The following is a 22,701-nucleotide window of genomic DNA, read 5'->3' on the forward strand; positions in this document are numbered from 1 at the left end:
TTGGTGTCTGTATTTACATGGGAAAAGGAGAGTGGGAATGAGTAAGGGAACACTGAAACACTTGCTGCTGTGGCAAAAAAGTGACCGTGTTTCCGAAAGGGTAAGACTTGGGTTTGGAAATAGGTTTATTTCATGCCTTTGGTCATGGTGCTAGAATTTGTAAATTCTCAGTCAGCGGAAATAACTCTCAGTAATTAATTTTTTTTTCTTATCACTGGACTTGGTGTTTCTGGTTGGTTTTTTGTCTGCTTTAGGAGTGGATTATCTGTATTTTGGAATGAATTGGGGTTTTTGCTTGGCATTGCTGAGAATTGCTCAAACTACACTATTATCAATGTTCGTAGGAAATGAAAAGCAACTTTGTTGTAGGTATAAACCTTGAGTAGCCCCCCACATCCCTGCACTCATGATATAAAGGTAACTTTAAAATGTCGAGGAAAGACAGGCAAACGTTCCCATTAATATGGTATTTTCTCCTTGTTTCTTTTCTTTCCAGGGAAGTGGAACTACATGTTTTTTTAAGATAAAAATAGATAGCATATACTTTGCTGTATGCAATGGAACTGTCATGTTTTCCTACTTTCATAATAATTTTGTTTGGCAATGATTTTTAGCATGGGTAGATCAAGGCAGGGACATTGCTGGTTAGATTAAATGGTAGCATCTTTGCAATTGAGAGAGACAAAATGTTCAAATGTAGCTGTATCTAGTGCTCTTGAAACAAAGAGATTTGAGAGAGTATCTGTAACCTTGATTTGAAAGATTGTTCTCTCTTTTACATGAAAATAAGTCATTTCTACCATATGCATCTTCTGAGCAGCAGTGTCTTGTACCTGTTCTGAGCAGGGTATTCTGATGGCAACGTTTCATTAACTTTTTCCTATTATTATTTAAAAAAAGTAGAAATTGAATCTGACAGTCTGGCACCCTGATGTATTCAGCTGACAGCTAAATTACCTAACTGATACATCATCATTTATTCCTGCACTTGTCCCATGTTGTGTGCCCAAAGTAGAGCAGTTTGGATGAATGTTCGTTTTTATGATGAGGTAAGGTGAGAGAAGACTTAAGAGAATATTTCAAAGGAGGGAAAATCCTGGGTTTTCTTCCTCATCCTTATGTACTTGGAAACCGACTGAAGAGCTCTCTCAAATAGTATGTGAATCTGTTTATTAAATTAATGTGAAATGGGTTTATTTCTAAGCCACTTAATTAAACCTAGGGGGACATGCAAGTCTTTCAGGCTACGCATTTGCTGCCAGTTTGAAGCATGCCCAGAGAGAAGGGATGAACTCTGTGGGGTCAGGCAGCAATGCGGTACGCTGGGTGGTTTGGGTCAGAGTGCTAGCAGGTAAGTGAGGGGGAGAAAGTTGTCTTGACCTTAAAGAAAAAAAATAATTGAAAAAGGTCAGAAGAAAAGTGTTGAAGAAAATGAAGCTATGCATACCAGGAACTTTCTACAGACACATTTTCTGCTTAAAACAGTGGTGTCCAACATTGGTTTACCTGTTACTGAATGGGGCAAATAGAGGAAAAACAGTACAATGTGGTTTCTTCATTGACTTCAGCTTCATTTAAAAAAAAATATTTTTTTACTACATCGTGTTGTCTCCATGGTGCTGCTTGTGGTTTTAAGGAATTATTAAGAATAAGTGACTGAGAACCTACATTTAAAGTTTCCATCCTTGCATAATTTGTATTGTGTTTATGGATCAAAAAACCACAGTTCCATGGACAGAAAGATAGTTGTGCTGTGCAAATTAACAGTTGTCCTGCTGAAAGCAATGGCAACTGCCCCTCCTACCCCCATTCCCATGATCTATGGCGTGTGCCCATATGGTGTGTTTGGAGCTCAACTTAGGAAAGCAGAGAAAAGGAAAGTGAGGACCAAGAACACAAGTTTAACATGTCACCGACTTATCAACATGGTATCAATGGCTTCAGCGGTGAGGCAAAAAGAAGACATTACATCTACTGGTGGGAGAACAATTCCTCTGATGGGTATGGACAGATCCATTGCTACATGTAAAGTAGCTCCCAGTAATACTGTAAATCAGTAATTAGGGGAAAAAATAGGAGTATATTCAATATGTGAAATGCGGTAGATGTGACCATCGTCTCTCTTTAATATAGAGGAAGTTTGCTATCAGCAAAAGGAGTATCTTAGACAGGAGCTGCAGTAGTTGAAGTGTTTTTCCACCAGCAGGGCTAGCTAGTAGTTATTACAGGGCTACTGGCTGCAAATTGCATGATTGCGTTAGCCCCAAACGGCTTCCGTGCTGCCAGATCTGCTGAGTTTATGGGTTAAAATTTTGACGAGGGAAGTCAAAACATAGGAGGAATTCAGATATATCTTTTGGAGAGATGAGTTAGAAATACCTTTGCTGCAGGTTTACTTGTAGTAATAATAATAACAATGAGAATTCAACTGATATGAGTGAATGGCCTAATGATAGCTACCTAAGGATACCAGATTTCATATAGTTTCATTAAGCCCTGGGGGATCCAGCTCCCTTCATAATCAGTTTTCCACGTTTCTCAACACAGCTATGCATAACGTAGGCAACTGGGTTTTGCAAATCAGTACTGTTGTTTCATGCAATGATAAAATATTGGTTTCTTGTTCCTCCTTCACTGATCATACCACTATTAATACTTTCTTTGGTAGTATAGATTACATTCCTTTCAAGCTTGGTAATTACATCATCTTCAATGTGCAGCAAAATTTAAGCCATTGTCCACCCAGTGTGGACTGTCTGCTGATGAATAGCTGCATTCTCTGGTACTCAAACTCGCTCCAATTCATCTGTGAAGAATTGGATTTTGGATGTTAATTATCCAGACAAATCAGCAATTGGTTTAAAGCATTGTTAAGGACAAAGCGAAGAATAAATAGCTTCTGCAAAATATGGCATTGTGAATGGTACTGATACTATCTGCTATAATTTGTCTGTCTACCTTTGAAAGCACTGTGCAGAAAGATGAGCTTAGCTTTTTGGGATAATTACCCATAGTGAATATGCATACTAGCCTATTTCTTCCTTGATATTAAAAGACAAAAGAAAAATTCATCATGTGCTTCTGTAAAAATAAACAAACAAAACCAAGCTAATTAAAACTTGGCCTGAATCTTGCAGTCCTTCTCAAAAGTGTCACTGATTTCAGTATTTGTGTTCATGGTTTTGTGCTATACAAGGAAATGTTGGCAAGGTGGGAAGTGGGTGCTCAGAACTGTGCTGAAGTAAACTCACGTTGGAACAAGTTTGGGAGTTGATTATGTCAGATTGGGGGGACGGCTGTGTATATATACGTATGCACACACAGTATTTAAGCTACAGTAACAACAGCAATGAATACAGCACACAGATTTATTCTGGCTGTGAGAAAGGACATGAATGCACATATAAAATAGGGGTTTGACCTTATAAATGCCATGCTTTGCTGCTTCATAGCTAATAAATAAAGTCTCACTTGAGACATTTTCTACATCATAAATTCAAAAGTTTGTTCATCTGGAAATGCATGTTGAACATTTGTGTGACACATGCAAGATCTTTCAACCAATTTTACCATTACCCTTTATTGTTTAATAGCCAAAGATCAGGCCCTGAATTACTTAGGAATACCTTTCTTTCAAGCCATCTTGCTGCCCACGTTGTCTTGCTTAATCTGATCTGCTCCCTTATCCAAGTACCTACAAAGTGAAGTGGATTTAGAAATAGTGAAGTGTTGATTCTCTTTTGATTGTGGATGAGTGCTGCTTGTGGGAGTTTTATTTTTCCTTAATGAGACTTCCCTCTGTTAAGTTCTTAAAAGAAATTCTCATTTTTATTGAAAAACAGAACATTTGAAAAATCTCCACGAATGACTTCCACCCCTCCCTCCCAATTTTAACTTCTTAGTCAAGTGAGGAAAGAGGATTAAAGGCGGCTTCTGCAGTGCAAGATACAGAATCCTTTTGTGCTGTTAGACCTTGGGTCTGTTCTCAGGTAGACTGAAAATGTTATTTGAATTGAAGTAGTTAAGGGAACAGTACTGGCCTTTGATATCCTCCTATTGAAGTTTGGGGGTTTTAGGGTTTGGGGGTTTTTTCTGTTCTTTTTTCATTTCTCCTCAATTAAGGAATGTGCTAAATCAGAATAAGAATTTTAACCTTTTAAGTATCCAGGAATGCAACTGTTTGTGATCAAATTATGACAGAATAGTAAGTTATGATCTATCAGCTCAGATCCTCAGTGGTTAAGGTGCGAGCTCTTAGCCTGCCCCAAGTTAGAGATAAAATGTGTCAGTTTGAGGTTTCTTGTTCTCTGTGATCACACAGGCGATGAGGGCAGGTCTTCTGAGGAGGCAGTAGTTAAGTTACTGCTAAGCGACAGTAGCTGGGGGCGCCGAGTTAATCTGTTATGCTGGTGCTGCGTCCCGCCCGCCTAGAGTCTGCGTCGGAGGGGGAAGGCAGACAGTTGTTTTTCTTGGTGTTAAATGTTTACAGGCATTTCTTCCCATTGCTTGCTGACTTCTGGAGTGCTTATTGCTGATCCATCTTATGATGCAATGTCGGATGGAATATGGATTTGAACCTAATGAAAATGTAATGAAAAAATTATCTTTACTGCTCAATAGCTGGTGCCACACTGGGGTGACTGTCTGCATCTCTGTGAAATGGTGCAAAGTGCCACCCATAGGCAAATTAAAATACTAATTTCTACAGCCATCTTGCAAGGGAAAATAAAGGCCATCAAGGAAGGTTAAACGGGAGCAGAGTATTTCATGTTGTTGCTGCTGCTTACCTATTAGTGCCCCTCAGTCACAAGTTGACTTTCCTTCTCCTCAATTTGATAACCTGTTATAACTTGCCATTATTAACTGTTTGACCTCGTGGCTGTCATTGTAGTGTCTGAGTGTTTCCAACGCATCATCTGCTTATTCCAGAGAGTTCCCAACTTTGTGGTCTCTTTCCTTCATCAAACAAGGAAAAATTAGACACGGGGAGGGGGGATTGACCTTCAATTCAAGGTAGAATAGATTTCTAGACCTCTTCACTCCAAATTCTCCTTGCCATTACTCCTGATCACAAGGAGGACCACGCAGCTGAGTGCTTTCTCTGAGGATCTGTTCTTGCCTCCCCAACACAGCCCAAGCTCTTTGTGTTGCACAGTGAGTCAAATACGGTAGGAATGAGTGTCCTGACTGTGTCCTCTCTGCTTGCTGCTGCAAATGTGCTGAAGGGATGGGTTGCAATGTGTACGTAGTGTGTTTGGGCTTGCTCAAAAAGGCTTATGCAAGTTCTGCTCATACAGCTTTGCTCTGTCCTAGCAGATTTTAATTCCCAAGGGCAGGGCTTTCCAGTTTTTTATCTGTCTGTAAAATGTCATTGAACATCTATGGTGTGGTATAAATAATAATGGTAATGATGGTCTTGCAATGTGGTATATTTCCCTGGGGAGAGCAGAGACTCCTGCCCCACTGTTCCTGGTCCCTGACGCCCAGATGGTGGTGACTCTTAATAGACTTGTTTGCATCCTCTTTGAACGCTGAAACTACTTGATTTGGCAGCCTTTGCCACTTCATGTGCAGTCATTATAGATGCTACAATCTGCCTTTCAGGTGATTTTTTTTTGTGTTTAAAAATGATTTTTGTTTTCAAATGCCAAAGCCCAGTAATTTTAATTTAATATTATTATCTGTATTTCCAACAGATCGCTGAGTGGATTGGAATTCTATGCTGTTAAATGTAATTACTATTTAAGTTCTGTGTTCAAAGAAACTAATGTATTGTTATGGCTCTAGCTTTTATATTTGTAATTCTGAAAGTATTTTGAAATAAAATATATCTTACTGTGTAGAAGAATGAGGAACCCCAGCATATAATATAGTGTAGAATATGTGATAAATTGAATTTTAGTTGATATGAAAAATTTCATATAGTTTTCATGGCTAGAATGAATTATTTGATTTAACTGTAATCTAACCATTGTAATTCCATTGTCAAATGTGAACTGAAATATTTGGGGAACATCTCCGGTTGGGTCACTTATTTTGAAAACTGCACGTACTTTGTGTATGCGATGCGCTCTGACATTCAAATATTATTTAATGGTTTTAAATGCCATGTGCAGAATTCTAAGATTAAAATACGTATTGGGTGTCCACTAAATTAAACTTGTCAATGCAAAAAGAACCAATCATTAACACACTTAATGTTTGTTACACTTAAGCCAGTCACGTTTTTCTTTTATCAGATGCATCTATTTGTTTCAGGAAATGGAAGATTAATGCAGTATTCCTCAGCTGTACATCTTGTGCTCCATGCCTTTGTTTTAACATAAACCTGTTGCAAGGCACATTGCCTTTTTGTGCATCTGAGATTCCAAAACTGGCCGCTTTGTGGGGAGGAAGAAGTATCTGTTCAGTCAAGGAATGCTTTTCCTAGATACCTGGTTAGGAAAATAAGGCCGTAGAAGTTGCATTCTCGTATCTAGCCAGGCGGAGAAGGTGCACCACAGTTAGAAAGAAGAAATCCGCTCTGATCTGCGACCAGGAAATCGGAGAGATTAACTAGAATTTTTTCCATTTGTCTTTAGGTTTATTCGGGTTGTTTTGTCTGCAGTCATGTACCTTGGAGTGAAAAAAATATAGGATTCTTCCTGATCATTAGGGCAAATGAGCTTTTAAATTAAAAACCACCTCTAAGCAATTATTTTGCTTGACAGTTATGGTTTTTCCTCTGGCACAGTCCATAATATCCAAAATCTGACCAGAGTTTTTTCCATTTTGAGAGCACAGCTTCAGCTAAGGGAACCCGGAGATGAGGGTTGGTCGCGCTGAGCTTGTTCGTTTCTGCAGCGTGTCCTCAGGACGGCCGAGGGATGGAGGCAGGAGCGCTGAGGAGGGACGGCCGAGTGGCACAGCGTCCCGGTGCCCTGGCAGAAGGAGCAGCAGCGGGGAGCGCTGGGCTGCGTGTGCTAGCAGTGCCTTGGCTTAACCCCAGAAAACGCCTGCGGCTGCAGTCTTCCTCTTGGGGTTTCTCCGAAGAGAGCTGTCACTGCCTAACGAGAGGTGGGAAGATGTGGCTAATGCACTTTGCATATATATGAATACCAGATTTGGATGGAGGGGGTGATGCCTAAGCTCTGAGTATCTCCTAATTAGCCCCAGTTTATTTATGAGCAGGGTAACGTGACTTAAAGCACCTTCTGAGCGCTGACTTTGTTTGGTATCATGTATTTGGGGGGGGTGGGGGTTGCTGATCGTATGCAAAAGCAGACCTGTAGTGCCACAAGTCAGTGGTGGGTAAGTGACTCTGCCTGGCGAGTCGATGTCAGTCACTTGCGAAGTGGAGCAAGGTGGGCTGGAGCAAGCAAAAGGGCATAATCAGACTTTATTGCAATTTGTGTATGCATGTGCTTTTTTTTTTTTTTTTTTTTTTTTTTTTGGAAGGGCTTGCAGTGCTTGCTGACACTGAGCAGTGTGCTGTCAAGGAAGCAGAAAGTGTACTAGGGAATCTGGAGATGTACTAGTACTGCTATTTTATTGTTTATTGACTGATGCTAACTCAGGTGCTCTCTTCAGGTGTAAAGGTATTGCTCTAAAAGGTGTCTCATTCTTCTCCTTGTGATGTGACATTTGCAACAGTTAAGGCTAGCTGAAGCCAATATGCAATAATAGATCTGAAAAAAATCAAACCAAACCAAAAATCATTTCTCCATAACCCATTCTACGAAACTGATACAATTGTGATGATATAAATTATACTTTCACCGTTGATGATTGTAAGAGCTCAGAATTATTAGTTCATTACAAGAGTCATGCATTATCTGAAATAATCTTGTAATGATCTTTTTTTTTTCCACTATTTTTCTTCTACAATGAAAATTCTTTGTATTTTTCTTAATAACGTCTAAATTTCTGTGGTCACTTTTATTTTTAAAACCCTCCATTATTTCCAGTCATCCTTTCTCCTTAATAATGCAGCTTTGCCAGCAAACATATACTGTATGCGTTAAGTATTCTCCATCAATAAAAGGACAATATGGAATAATGATGCAGAAATTTTATGAAAAACAGTAATTATTGAAACAGTGACTGCCAAACAGTACATGCCATTTTATGCAATATAATTTTAAACACAAATATTCAGATATGTCCTGTGCAAGTAACATGGTTTATTATTACCCTTATTAGCTATACATTTTTATTTTAAAATGCTAGTTGCCAGTTACGTTTCATGTAATGATAGACCAGACTCTTTCTTACTTTATTTCAGGATTGAAAGCTTGCACCTAAGCAAGAGAAAATGTATACTATTTTCAGGGTATTAATTCAACTACATATTTTGGGTTAATGATATGATTCTGAAATTGTTACCTGTTTATGTTCACCTTGAGCTTCAGATTTCTTCAAAATTTCTTTAAAGTCATTACTGGCAGAGTTGTAATGCAATTTTGAGATGAAGTATGATATGTTTTTTCTTTAGAATGAAGATTTAACAGTCAGTCACAAGGATTTTATTGTTTGTGATTTGTAACTGTTGTCCCAAATAACCACCTAGGTGCTTACAAAATGTCCTTGTTTTCACATCTTGTAGTCACTGATTTGATGAAAGTGCAATTATAGATAACAGGAGAGATTAAATGGTTGCTACAGATACAATAAATTAACTGGAGTTTTGTTGGGAAAACTAATAATAGTTCCTTTTGCTGCAGCTTTTTTCTGTGGTCTGTGTTACAGGCCTTTGAGCTGGTGTTACTTTCTTTGGAGCTTGCCAGGCTGAAATAAATATAAAGGATGCTTTATATTATCCTGCATCCGCTCTGGGATCCAAAATGCTGGAGCCGGTTCAGTAGTTTTCAGTCTCTTCTAATTTATTTATCTGTGCGTTGTTTCTGCAGAACACCTTTAACCTTTCCAGGTTCTTTTTCTTGTTCTCGCTTTAGTCCTTAGAGATTGTGGATCACAGAGTGAAGAAGCATTGATCTAGGCTAAGGAGATGTTAGTGCAAGGGAAACGATACTTTGCTCTCTGTTCCTTCATCTGCAAAGCATAGAATATGCTTGCGTATCCCCTCGGAGTTGGAAGCGTGGAGTTTGACATTGGGAGCACCAGGCGTAAAGCACCTGTGGAATAACCTGGCAGGTTTGTATCTGCTGCGTGAGTCCCTGGTGGAAGCAGTGTGCAGAGCCTGAGGCTGCGTAGACGGTGGTAAGGATTGTGTTTTCTAGTTAGCTGAGAAACCAGTACAGTGTAGCATGGACCTTTGGTCATCACTGTAGGCTGCCCAGAGGCTCCAAAAAGTGGTATCTGCGCTCTCAGTGGCTGGACCACTCTGAGGCTTCTGCTGCGATGGCTTTGCAGTAGCCATGTGGGATTGCTTTGTTAGAAGTAAAGGCATGAGGAAGTGGCATAGAACTAAGGATGCTTTTGCTTTTAGCCTCTCCGTGCTGTACAGGCTTTTAAAGGCTTGTCTAAGCTGCGATTATTGTTGTGGCCCCATGCGGCGCTCGGTCTTCCAGTATGCGGCAGAGCGTACCGCAGTGACCTGTCTGCCCGCTCCTCTCCAGTTCCTGCCCATGTTCAACCTCAGCAGACAGAAATAAACTGTTTTCTTCTAACTCCTTTCTCAATAAGGTGCTTCTTTATTGAGAAAGAACAATTTACGTTGTTCTTTCATTACTTTTGTATCAAATAGGAAAAAAAAGTTTTATCATTACAGATGTCATACCGTTCGTTATATGTGTGTCCATCCCTGGAGACAGTCAAACAAGATCCTGAGCAACCTGCTCTGCGTGACCCTGCTTTGAGCAGAGGGGTTGGACTGGACAATCGCCAGAAGCCCTCTCCACCCTCAAACACTCTGCAGCTTCATCATTTTCTGTAAAGGCAGTAAACTGCAAGGAGGGAGTTACCAAGCAGCACTAAGAGCTTTCTCCTTTAATGATTATTGTGAACTGCTGGAAATACGCTATTGTGAAATTGTTCTGTATTTTGCAATGTGCAGCTCTGCTACCAAAATAGTGCATCAGTGTAAAAACACTCATTACATTTTTCAATAATGTAGTTGAATTTTCTTAACTTCTGCAGTATGGAGTGACAGGACATTGTGGTAACACAGAAGCTAGTCCTCCCCTGCAAAACTCAGTTCCGTAGCAAAAAAAACCTGAGCTCAGTTTTACCTACTTTTATTTAGTACCTAAATAGACTTTTAAATGAGCAGAGGCTAATTATTGGTTTATTAAAACTAATAAAACAATTCAAGATTAGGAAAGAATGTCAGTTGTTGGGGATGCTGTTGGAGATGCATGGTATTGTCATAAAATCTTAAGCGAAGGATAATTTTTACTCTCCTTACTGGTTAAATGAGAGTTTACTCATTGTAGTATGTGCCATTAAGAAGATTCACAAACACATCAACTGAGCAGTGTGAGAGAGTCTTGCATGGTGCTTTTGTCATTACCAAACAAATTTAATAAGCTTCTAGTAAAAGGAGGAATGAAGCACATGAAGCCTTTTTTTATGACACAGTTTTAAATGAAAGCTGGAATCTTGCTTATAGGGACTAGCATCTGGCTGTTTCTCACCTTTGTGTAGAATAGTCTTTTAAATCACTGGAAGGTGGGCAATGTAATGCTTTTCCCTCTTTTTTTTTTTCTTTTTTTTTTTTCTTCACCTTTTTTTTCCCCTTCCCTTGCCACCATATAAACAATTCTGGGAATTGCAGATCTGCCATCTTCCTCTTTGTTCTTGGGAGAAAATCCCCAAGACAGTAAATCACCCAGATGCAGGTAATCTGAAAGGAACAAATTGAAATGGCTTTGGCTGGGATAATTTGTTTGTGTCTAACCGGTATAAAATCTCTTTAGGTTTTTACAGTAATGGATTGCTCTGGTGTTATGATTCCTGTGTTAAAGCAGTACAGATGTGAAGTCCCAGGAGTGTTATTAGCTTGAAATATGTTCTTTGATTTGCATAATCAGTGTAATTATAAATCAGAACTCTTTCATCATAATGAAAAACCTGTTACCTGTCAAGGGAAAAAAGAAAAAAAAAAAAAAAAGCAAGCTCTGCGCTTATCTAAGAGGAAAGTCTCAGGAATGCTGAATAATGGTTCTGCCTGCATCCCTTCATCGGGTCCAGCGTGTGCGTCTTCTCAGAGGAGAGGCCGCGCTGCAGGCGTCTGGCATCAGTGAGGGCTCTGAGGTTGTCCGATAGTCAAAATAATAGCTTTAACTTAGGAAATCTGTGGTGCAAATGCATTTTTAGTTGCAGCTATGTACTCTACTTCACCCTCAGTGGCCTTTCAGCTGGTATCTGAGGACACTGTATAGGAATCAAAGACAGTTTTGTACGAGGTGTTCCCTTCTGGGGGACCAGGGGTGGTCCCCGGGTAAGCATCCTCGTGTTGTGTAAGAAACATCCAGGCTAAATCTGGAGACCAGAGCTAAACTGAGTTAATAACCGGAAAGAGATGGGATGAGAAGCAAGTTTGGACTGTGAAGAGGAAGAGAGAGGGAAAGGTAAGTTGAAACACGGCTGCTCTGTGGCAGGACACCGCAGTGGTGGTATGCAGGACTCAACTCTGCGGCAGAGAAATGCCCCTTCTTGTCACCTTGCTAGAATGAGAAGTATGATGGTAAAATTATGATGAGAAATGCTTGTCTGTCAATAAGACTTCCTTATAAAGTGTTCTAGTCTGTATCAAGTGCTTACCTTAATTTTTTCTTCAGGCATGTTGTCTGCCCAATACTGTGTAATACCACTACACTTTTTTGTAATAAGAAATCAGGAATAAATTAAGGAGAAGGGAGCATTATCTTCCATCTTCAATTAATCTTTTTGCAAAAGAGAAAAACAAAGCAAAACAAGGTTTTATAAATTATTGAATTCTGGGTTTTGCTATAATTGTCGTGAAATATTTGAATGAATATCTAGTTCTTCTTCCCTCTTCTAAATTAGTTATCTGCAACAACTTAAGCTGGATTTTTGATATCTGGACCTTGCCTGCTGCAGGAATGTCCTGGTTTCAGCTGGGATAGAGTTAATTTTCTTCCTAGTAGCTGGTATAATGTTATGTTTTGGATTTAGTATGAGGAGAATGTTGATAACCCACTGATGTTTTTAGTTGTTGCTAAGTAGTGTTTATACCGAGTCAAGGATTTTTCAGCTGCTCATGCCCAGCCAGCGAGAAGGCTGGAGGGGCACAAGAAGTTGGGAGGGGACACAGCCAGGGCAGCTGACCCAAACTGGCCAAAGGGGTATTCCATACTGTGTGACGTCATGCCCAGTATATAAACTGCGGGGAGTTGGCTGGGGGGGATCACTGCTTGGGAACTAACTGGGCATCGGTCGGCGAGTGGTGAGCAATTGCGTGCATCACTTGTCTTTCTTGGGTTACATTTCACTCTCTTTTTGTTATCTTCATTATTATTATTATATTTTAATTTTTATTTCAATTATTAAACTGTTCTTACGTCAGCCCATGAGTTTTACTTGTTTTCGATTCTCCTTCCCATCCTGCCAGGGGCAGGGGGGAGGAGCGAGCAAGCGGCTGCGTGGTGCTTAGTTGCTGGCTGGGATTAAACCACAACAAGGAATTAAGTCTGAAATCTAGTGCTGAGGTTAAACAGGTTGCTTTGCACTTCCAAACGCAAAAACAAGGCAAGACTTGTATGCACCACAGAGATGCATCTGGCTGCTCTTCTCTTCTCGCCCACCTTTCTGTGGTAGAGGAATGCCGTTTAACATCCCTGCGTGATGGCCGAATCTCCTGATGTGCGCCGTGAGCAGTTACTGGCAGGCCTTTTGTCACCTGCAATGTCAGGCTGGCTGACATCTGCCCCAGGCTACTTCTCCTTTACTTTGTCACTCATTATGCCACAATCTTTATACATCATTTAACCTGCTTTCCTTACTAGATGGAAGAGTCTCGGGGTTTTTTTTTCTTCTACCTTTGATCTTGGTGCCACAGAAAGTTACTGTGCTTATTATTTTAGCCTAGACTAATTCTGTTATGCCATTTGGGGGGAAAAGTCAGCTAAATGCTTCCTCCAGAAGAATGAGTTTTTCATAGCCTGTCCACTTTACTTTGTTAAATCATAAAAGTTCATAACTCTGTCTTCCAGTGATGGAGATTCAATGTTCAGTAATCCCCCAACATTTACTCTCTGTATGCCTATATGAAAAGTAGGCTGAGTGTAAATTTCGAGAAAACTATAGCTAAGCTACATTCAAGAATTGACTTCCCTGTGAATAGTCTCCAACACTAGAGTGAGAGATTAAACATGTTTTTTTAAATTGAAAATCTGTTTCCTGCATCCCTTGCATGAATGTCACTGGAGGCTTGAAATTATATTGTCAAAGTCTGGGACCAGATCTGGTAAGACACATCCAGATTCTGAGATGTGATAGAAATGCTGTTGCATTGGAAAGGTTACTGGCGGGCACCCGTGTCGGAGTCAGCTGTGGAGATGAAAGCTAAGGGCAGACTGATGTTCCCTGGAGGGGTACAAAATACGAGCAAAATAAGGAAGAATTACTTTGGTACAGGTTTGTCAGAAAATAGCAAGAAAGAGCCTGAGAGTTGCTGTTTGGATAATGCAGAGAAGCACACATTGTAAGGTTGGCATCGGTCAGGTCATTGTGTAGTTCGTTGTTATAGCTCAGATAGCAGTGTTATGGGTACAGGAACAGAAATCAGAGCTAGAAATTAAAATATTTGTATGAAGCCACAAGAAACAGCACACATAACTACTTAAAAAAGGCCCCCAAATCCCCCAAAATCCATCAGCCCCCACCTAAACTCCAGCCGAGTTTAAATTAAATTCACTTAGAAGTTTATTAGCCAAGCAATAATTACATGTGGAGTTTTCCACTCTCGGGACTTGCATCCATCCAGTGCTTGGGTAGTGGTGGTGCACAGTTAGGAGCTGCTTCCTCACGGTCCCTCGTCCTCTGAATGAGATGGGGTGAGGCTGGATGGTGTCCCTGGGGTGCCAGCCTGGAAGAGCCAGGTGCCTTCCTATGGAGAGGTTTTGGTTCGACTCTGACGTTCAGGGCTAACTCTTGTGACCGAAGGGAGGTTGGGGCTGTGCAGCGCAGCCAGCCATGTCCTCAGTGTCCATGTGGATGTTAACAGAGGGCTCAGTTTGGTTTAAAAAGACAACAGCTTTTTTCTTCATGTCACTAATATCCTCAGGAGACTAAGGTAAGCGATTGCTGACTGCCATACCGCATCCTGTTTCACACAGGAAAAGAAAATATTTTTGTTTCCGGGCTTTAATGTGCCTATTGTTAGTTCTGATGGAGAATGTATTCTGTGGTGCTTTACTTTGGCTTCTTTCTCACTTTCCTTTTAAGTAAGCATATTTTTATTCTGTTCTCAGTATGGTTTTTCTGGTCGCTACTTCCACTCCTACAGCTCCCTTGGAATTGCCAGGGTCAGGAGCTGGTCCTTACTCCCTTTAGCTGCTGGTTTTTTTCCTTTGCCTCATTTTTGGCAAGAATTGGCTTGGCAGCCTGCTATAAATTAATAATAAAATAATAAATACCACTTTTTTGCTAGGGAAAAATGACCTTCCATACATTTAATGCTAGATTGTGCCTTTTGTCCTGGAAATTAGTTTACATTTTCTCTGTCGGTGGCGAGTTGTGTTGATCCTGTATTACACCTCAGCAGATACTGTCCTTCCCACTTTGGTGGGAATATGGAATATCTGAACGGTCTTTTAAGAGTCCTTCTTTGTGTTGCCTGTGGGTGGTGTGGTGGCCAGTTGTATTCGGAACGATGTAAAAAGCCTAAAACTGGAAGTGAGTGCCTGCTTGCTTTTTTGTCTCTTTTTCTTTTTTTCCTTGCCACAGTGACAGGTTGTGTGTAATGACTTTCTAGCAGCAGGATTTCTAAGACATGCTTGTGTTTCAGCCTTTTCTTTACCTTGTCATGTAATAAGTATAAAGATCTTTGCAGGAATTTGGTTTACACACTTATGTTGCGTAGTGCCGTAATACAGAATTACATGTGAAGCCCCTCATTTCTGTCGCTCAGAGACCTTCTCCTGACTGTTGTACATTACATAAATGTATATAAATTCTATACTTACAAATGTGGAGCAAACATTTAAGAATCACTTTTATAGCTGATTTTTTAATAGCAGTTTGCCAGCTAACCCATGTCTAAAGGAGAAGCCCTAGTGACCAAGCTGCACCCAGCGATCCTGGGAGGTAAGAGAGCCCGCGCTGACACCTGCAGTCCTGCCTGCTGCCTTGAACTAACACTAGCAGCAGTGTTTCTTACTGGACAGATGTGGGTCTGGAGTGTGAGTTTTTTTAATTTACATGCAGGACAGAAAATGAGGACTGTGCCATAGTACCCTGTCCAGGCAGCGCTGAGTGGGACAAGAAGTGCTTTAGTGTTGTGAGGAAGGGGCTGATGTAGGTCCGTTGAAAAGCTAACTCATCAAATGAAATTCAACCAGATTAAAAGAATCATTAAAATTCTCTAATGATTTCTTTAAAGCAGTTACGGAGTAATCCCAGGCTGTGTGATCAAGTGTGCAATGTCCCAGAGGCAGAGGAGGGTTTGAGTGGCATTGCACAGGCACCTGGATTAGATGCTGTTCTGGATAGGATGGGGCAATAAAAACAAGACTGTAACGAGAGATATGGAGACTGCACTGAAATGAGCATGTTAAAACAGAGAAGCACTAGAAAGAGTTACAGATCAACAGTGAAACCTCAGCCCCGTCTAAAGACAGTAGTGAAATAGTCGGTGGTCAGACAAATATCCTTCATTTCAGTGAAAGCTGTGTCGCTACCTCCGTTTGCAGCTCTCCAGCATGAGCGTGCGGTATGGCTGTACTTGGGAGCTCACTACTAGGAGCAATACTCAGTAGAGGGACTGGCCTTTAGGACTGGTTTCAAGAAGAACAGAAAAAGTCAGAGCTGAAAACTGATTTCTCAAGAATATGTCTGTTGTGATTCAGATGATGAGAGGCGTAAGGGGTGTACCAGTGCCAGTAAAGCATAGTCTTGAATTATTTGGATTAGCATGCAGGAACTTGCTTTTAAAGAATCTGATGAGGTTAAAGGTGGGAAACCTTGATGCAAGTTTATGGAAGATACTAGGGTAATGATGATCAACAGTGACCCTCAGGACACTATAGAAATGTCTGTTAAAGGAAGCATCATCACCAAAGGCATTTAAAGGTAGTCAGAACAGAATAAAAGTACAGCACATCCCCAAATCCCAAATCCTAGCACTACAGGTCTGGGGAAGCTACCGATCCTTCTTGTGCTTTATATGCACAAATTTGTCTATTTTAGCTATTTGGTTCTTTCTGTGAAAAATCATCTTTTATTCTGGATGTATTTCTGTGTTGCTGTTAAGTGTGTTAAACTGAATTTACCAAATTTCTCACAGCCCTCCTCAGACTGAACGGTTTGGCGTGATTTGCAGGCTTTGTGTTTTTGTCTTAAGGACATAAACCAGCAGCCCTTCTGCAGCTCCCCGGGGACAGTGCTTGCTCTGAAATGAAGCATTTTATTCAAAAATTTTACATTTTGTTTCTTCCTTTATCATTTCCCGTGGTAGGATTCTGCTGGGAGAACAGGAGGAGGGGGAGAGGGAGCATTGAAAATAATCAGGACTTTTGATGGAAATCTTTTAACCAGCTCCATTCCATGCCTGCTGAATTGCATGTCTTGTCACTTCTGCGGGTTGTTTCATAGCAGACTTGACGCCTTTACTTTCAGGAAGCTCTTTAGACACCCTGATCCAACCCTTTGGGGAAGAGTATGTGTGGTTGCACTGGGACCCTTCATTTCCCAGAGGAGCTGTGAAGCAGTCTGAGAGATTGAATGCTGAGAACTGGGATTTTTTTGGTTTCCATGGCATGTCACTGCTGTTACTGACCAGTCTTGCATTAATATTGAACTGTATCTAAGCAGAAAGTTTTTTTAAAGATATCTAGCTTTCTCTTCTACTTCAGAAAGATTCAGGCATCTAAATCATCTGCATCCTATGTATTGCATTTCAAATGCGTATGAAACTTAAAACCAAAGAGCTTTTTTCTGCAGACTCGCAGCAATCTCCTGTAACTTCTGCTCAGTAAAGCTCCTCCGCTCGTGTTTGCCACGTTTGTATTCTTTGAGTCACCTAACCGCACTGGTGGTAGGAAGTGGGATGGGGGAGGTCAGTTCCTGTGAGCATGGCATTTTAAGCCATGAAATGAGAGCTGCAGCAGGAGCTGGTCTCCCTTATTTTTGGTTGTCTGATAGCTTAAGCAAATAAGAAGAAATGTGGGGATCTCTGCTCGAACACAAGTAAGTGATACGCATCTGAGTTGCAATCCATGCCAGATTCTCTCTTGCTTTTGAACATAATGTTTTCTTGATTGTATCTGTTTCTGAAAGTTTATGGTGATAACTTTGCTGTCACTTTTTTTACTGAAGCTGACATTTTGGAATGCCAGAAGAATCGATGTCATGTGAAATAACTGTTGCCAGTGTCATTGAACTGGGTTTGATAGGAGGGCATGTGTACAGCCCCAGCGCACGCTGCTTTACACCCCTGCTAGGGGGTCTTATGGGCCATGGGCAGGAGGAAGAGGTGAGTTTTTAAGTGGGTTCGAGGAAAATGCTGGAGCTAATGAAGCAGTGTAAGAGGGAAAAGAAGGCTTTGCTCCCTCCTGCTCAGCAGGAGAGGGTCGGGAGCTAGTCTAGAGCAGGGCAACGTGTGAAATTGGAGAGATGAGGAGAAACACATGCTCTGGAGCTGCCAGTCGGGGACCACTCTAAGGGACGGTATTGGGTGCTTTGTAACTAACTGTAACAAGCAGGATAACGTTGTGCCATTACTAGAGCTGACACCATGAGATAAATTTCATTGCAGCGCGTGACAGGTAAGGCTATCGACACTGGGTTTTCCTACAGGGTAGTGAGTGCTGTAGCTTCTTTAAAGACGTCCTTACCCAGCTGTGTCTGTAACACAGCCTGAGCACGAAGGACAGGGTATTAGACCACTCGCCAGTTTCCTGCTGACACAAGGAAGACATAATCAGTGCCTTTTAATTTGTGTCAGAGTTCCTCCTAGCAGGGTTTTTTTTTTAAATTCAGATACATGTGTTAACTCTGCCCTTGAAACCCTTTGCTTTCTAGCAGTAGGTTTCTGCCTTAAGAGCAGCTTCTCCTCCTTGAAGGGCTTTTACTAAGGAGGAAGGGATGAAGAGAGAGAACTTCACAATCAGTGACAGCATTAGGGAATGCCCAAGTGGATGTTTCAGTTGAAAATACGGGGATGCTTGAACTGGGCATCACGAAACCTGTTAGCAGAGGTTAGAGGTACATGGCGCATGCTCAGTTTGTAGCCAGACTTTGGAAAGAGCTAAGTTCCTGTTAAGATGTTTATTAAGATGATTAGGCAAGGAAAAGTTTTCAAAATAAGCTTTACATGTTAACAGTTGAAGGTGGTGTTGGGGTTATTTTTAAATCTGGTCAGTTCTGGGCACGTGCTTAGCTGTCCAGACTCCTGTTAGCTGCAAAAATGTCTTTTACCATTGTATAGATTCTAGTTCATTTATCTTTGTGTATTTTCCTGCAGACAGGTTTTTAATCAGACTGGCGATGGTTGCTTATCCATTTGATGCGCATGATGCATATTTCAAACCAGCATTAGAAATGGAGACACCACTACTGGATGCATTTCTGGATGCAACAGCCAGTTTCCATCTGGAATAATTTCACTTTTAGATGCTTGAAGAAAGATTAGAGATTTTTACCCATGCTTAGAGTTGGACCTTGTGGGCCACATTACACTGAGTTGCCTTTTGGGGCTGTTGACTTCACTGATGTTGCAGAGAGCCTAAATCAGCAAAGAATTAGGAAACTGGAAGCTCCCTGAGCTTGTTTAACTTGTAGGCAACAGTAGTGGGTGGTAGCAGTGATGGCAGGAGTAGGAAAGCCCTTCCACTGGTCACTAAGTCTATTTTCTCTTCTCTGGAGGTAGCAGGAAAGGTTGCCCGGAGGAGGAGCAGTGGCGGGGCTCCATGGCTGGGGTTCTGCTGCCTGCGGGGCAGCCGGGAGCCCTGGGGAGAACCTCCCCTCTCCTGGGCGTCTCACATTTGGGCATGGCAAAGGGCTTGAGAATTGCCCCTGAGCAAGCCTCCCTTGAGCAGGCATTCAAAGTCATGGTTGTCATTCTGGATGGATGGAGAAATCCCGCAATGGTATTAATTCTCGGTGAAAGGAAACTTCTGAAGTAGGTGTTGCTTATTGATGCCTTTCCAGTGTGTCTAGACTGTAGAGCTTTTTTCTGCTAGCCCAGCATTTGTCATCCCTTTTACTCCTTGCAGCCTCTCCATGCCTCGTGTGGGGTGCGGGAAGTGGGCTGATGAAGTGTGGGCTTTCATCATTTCAGTGGAATACTGCAAAAATCTCTTCCTCTAAAAGAGGGCTGGGTGAGAAGTCCTTTTATCAGATCAGCAGATGTAAGATGTGCCAAACCAGTAGCTTATCATAACATTTTGGATTCCTGCTGCTGTCTATCACAGGCCTCCAAGATATTTTTTATTTTAAACTGGGATTATTTTTGAACCCTGCTACCTGGGGACTAGGTGCCAAGTGCAAAATCTGAATCTGGCTTGTGTGCTGGGAGAGAAGCCTGAGAACTGAAGTTCAGCTGATTGGGTTCAACTGGTCTCTTTACTACTATACTCAGGAAACCACCCAAAATCCTTACATTTTGTCTTAGTCTAATAGAAAAATACATCATAGCACTCAAATTTGTGACAGCGTCCAAGAGAAAATTTTCAAAAATATGGGCTTTCTTCTGGATGCAAACAGCTTAGTGAGGATAACAGGAGATACGTGAGAAATTTCTTTGTGCCGTGAAAGAGTTTCCCGGTGGCATTGAATTCTGTCAGAAGGACTGAAGTCATTTTTCCATTTTAGTGAAGATATAAGTTGTACATTATATTAGGCATTTTCAGAAGTTTTGTTTAAGTTTTACCTTAGTAGGAGCCTTAAATACATATTATCTTATTAACATAATGCAAAAAAATATCTCTGGAAAGCATCATCTTTGTTCTTTTCTGCTTGGATTGGTTTTGAACAGAGAAATTTTAAGCAGCATTGTTCATGTGAGTAGAATTACAAACAAGCCATGAAGTGCTTGAGCTTAAATACGTTAGAGACACAAGGACTGTGCATAGCAAAGCTGAGTTTTACAGCAGAGGTTTCTACGTTGGGAAGTGAACGCTCAGATTTTTAGAGCTCTGTCTGTTGTGCCTGCTTGGGAGGCGCTGGCACGCTCCACGTCCAGACAGGCTGTAACTTCCCACGTGGAGCTGTCGCAGGTAACCAGGGATCAGATGTGAAGTCAGTGTCAGCCAGGCTCTCTGGGAATAACAGTTTATTACTAGTAGCCTTTTATAAACTTTGGACACAAATAACCATTTTTTTGTCAATTCACACATACCAGTACACTTCCCAAGCGCTTCCGTGGCAGTTACAGCGAATCTGGTCGGGGGGGGGGTGCACAGTCCAGTGCTGGACTGGAGAGCAAAGAGGAGGTGGTTTCTGCGTTGGGTCCTGCAGGTTTGGTGGGTGTGGAAGGGCAGGCAATGGGGGGCTCATCACCCGCTCCCGTCTCTGGAAGCATCTGGCAGAACCACAGACCTCTTGTGGGTGGCTACCTGGGCTACGCCTGGACCTTCTGTTGTCCCTCTCGTTTGCCGTTCCCAGGAGCACCCTGGAGTGCACTCGGCAGACAGTGGGTTTTACTTTCAGAGAATTCCATGTGAAATAATCCAGTAAATCTTGTTTTCACAGATCATTTTATAGCACTTGAAAAAATATGTCAGGAAAGTGGATTTTTGTCTTGTGTGCAAAAAGCAGCCCTTAGGGGCCACATCAGAGATGAATAGAGAGAACCATCTTGGCTTAAATTAAATAAAAAAGAATGAAAGCCACTTCTGTGGTTTCACCCATGCATATTTTTGTTGATTTAGGGCCAGCACTACATTTGGTGTTTAAGGCACTTGTGGCTTTCCAAGTTCCTCTTCTTTCCAACTACTTATCAATTTTAGTTTCTGCTTTGTGCCCACTTGCTCTTTGGATGTACCATCAATAAACGCGTGGGTTAAGTGCGGGTAGTAGGTGGACAGCAATATATTTTCCAGCAGTAACCTATATATGCAACATACAAGATGATATAAAATACTTTATTTTTAGAGGACAGTAGTTTTTTTTATTTTTATTTTTTAATATCAGATCTTATTTAATGGGAAGTAGCATAAGGCTTTGCTAAGTATTTACTCTGCAAATGCATCTGAGCACAAGTCCTGGAGCTTGGAACCGAGTTCAGAGCTTGTTTCGGGCAAGATGGACACATTTATTGAGTATTTACCAGTGGAGGATCTTGTGCCTTTGATTGTTTGACAGGGTTTTCCAGTAGAAGAGAAAAACTTCTATGTGGATTTATAAAATAAGGGTCAAAGCACTTTAATTTTCAGTAACGCAAGCAGGTCTTAAAAGCTTTTAGCCTAGACATAAAAGAGGTGTCTGGTGGTGCCATGCACTTGAAAGCAAGCAAGTAACCACTAGCTCTTATTTTTATCAGTAAAGAAAGAAAGGTGGTCAGACCTGCTTTCACAACAATGAATCTCAGTAGGAAAGAAAAAGGATTTGGGTTTTATTTCCTTTTGAAACTTTACAAAATGGTACCAACAAGACAGTCCCTTTTTTGTGGCAGTGGTTGAAGAGGAATAGGGAATGCTTAGAGCAACTGGTACCTTATCCAGAATCAGCAGACGGATAGCCAGGCTCAGCTTAGGATGCCCAGCGGAGGATACCCCAGGGATGCAGTACCTGAGGACAGGAGGAGCTGTGGCTCTCCTCCTTCAGCCGCTGTGGGGGACTGTGGTCACATCCAGCATCTCCTGGGAGCTTCAGCGCTTGCCAGAGATGAGGCCGGTGCCATGCTTGTATGATCAGACGACATAGCGTGGTTAAAGGTGGTTTTGGAAAGCTGTTGTAGGTACAGAGATTTTTCCGCTAAGAATTGGATCATTGAAGTAATTTTTAGGAAAATGCAACACTGCTAGATTGCCTTCCAGTTGTGGGCACTGGTGAATACCTGGTGAAACACTGTCTTCTGTATGCTGCCCTTTTTATTTTCTTGAATTAGAACTCTTCCCTTGTGCAGTATTTTCATTTCTTGCTGTGCTGAGCTACTGCTAATAAGGAAGAAGTCCCAGTCCTTTCCCTAAAAAGCCGGCCTGTTGCAGCACTGCTGTTGCTGTCACAGGGAGCTCTCGGTACCCACAGCTGAGGCATCTGCGTAAGCTCTTTCTGTGATGATGTGTCTGCAATAATCTATTAATCTGCTCTAATAATCTACTCTACTTTCACTGCATTTTCCTGATAAGTGAAATTATATTTGAATAAAACCTAGTACTTATAAATTCCTGGTTTCAGCTGGAAGGATGTTTTAATAGCTGGGCTCAAATCTGCTGAAAAGCAGATTTTATGGTAGAAATGCTAATGAAGCTTCAACAGGAGCAACTGGCAGCCATACCAAGGAACTGTATATTTGGGTGGCAGAGATCAGTAAATAGATTTGTGCCATCTGAATCTTTTTTTTGTCAGCAAAATTGACTTTAATATTTTATGCTTATTTTTAAAAAAAAAATTTGTGTCGCTGTGAAAGTTTCTGCA

The 22,701-nt window shown here is 41.3% G+C and overlaps 1 protein-coding gene across 1 annotated transcript in view; it reads left to right on the forward strand.

Moving 5' to 3' along the window:
- The first annotated feature begins 17,288 nt into the window (after nt 1–17,288).
- Nucleotides 17,289–22,701, forward strand: part of FGD3 (FYVE, RhoGEF and PH domain containing 3) — a 60,221-nt gene continuing 54,808 nt past the window's right edge. Inside the window, exon 1 of the mRNA XM_010584382.1 lies at nt 17,289–17,310. The gene's annotated coding sequence lies outside the window, so the exon portion shown is untranslated. The remainder of the gene's footprint in view (nt 17,311–22,701) is intronic.

Source organism: Haliaeetus leucocephalus, unplaced genomic scaffold (genome assembly GCF_000737465.1).
Source record: "Haliaeetus leucocephalus isolate CR32 unplaced genomic scaffold, Haliaeetus_leucocephalus-4.0 Scaffold984, whole genome shotgun sequence".
NCBI classification, from domain to species: domain Eukaryota; kingdom Metazoa; phylum Chordata; class Aves; order Accipitriformes; family Accipitridae; genus Haliaeetus; species Haliaeetus leucocephalus.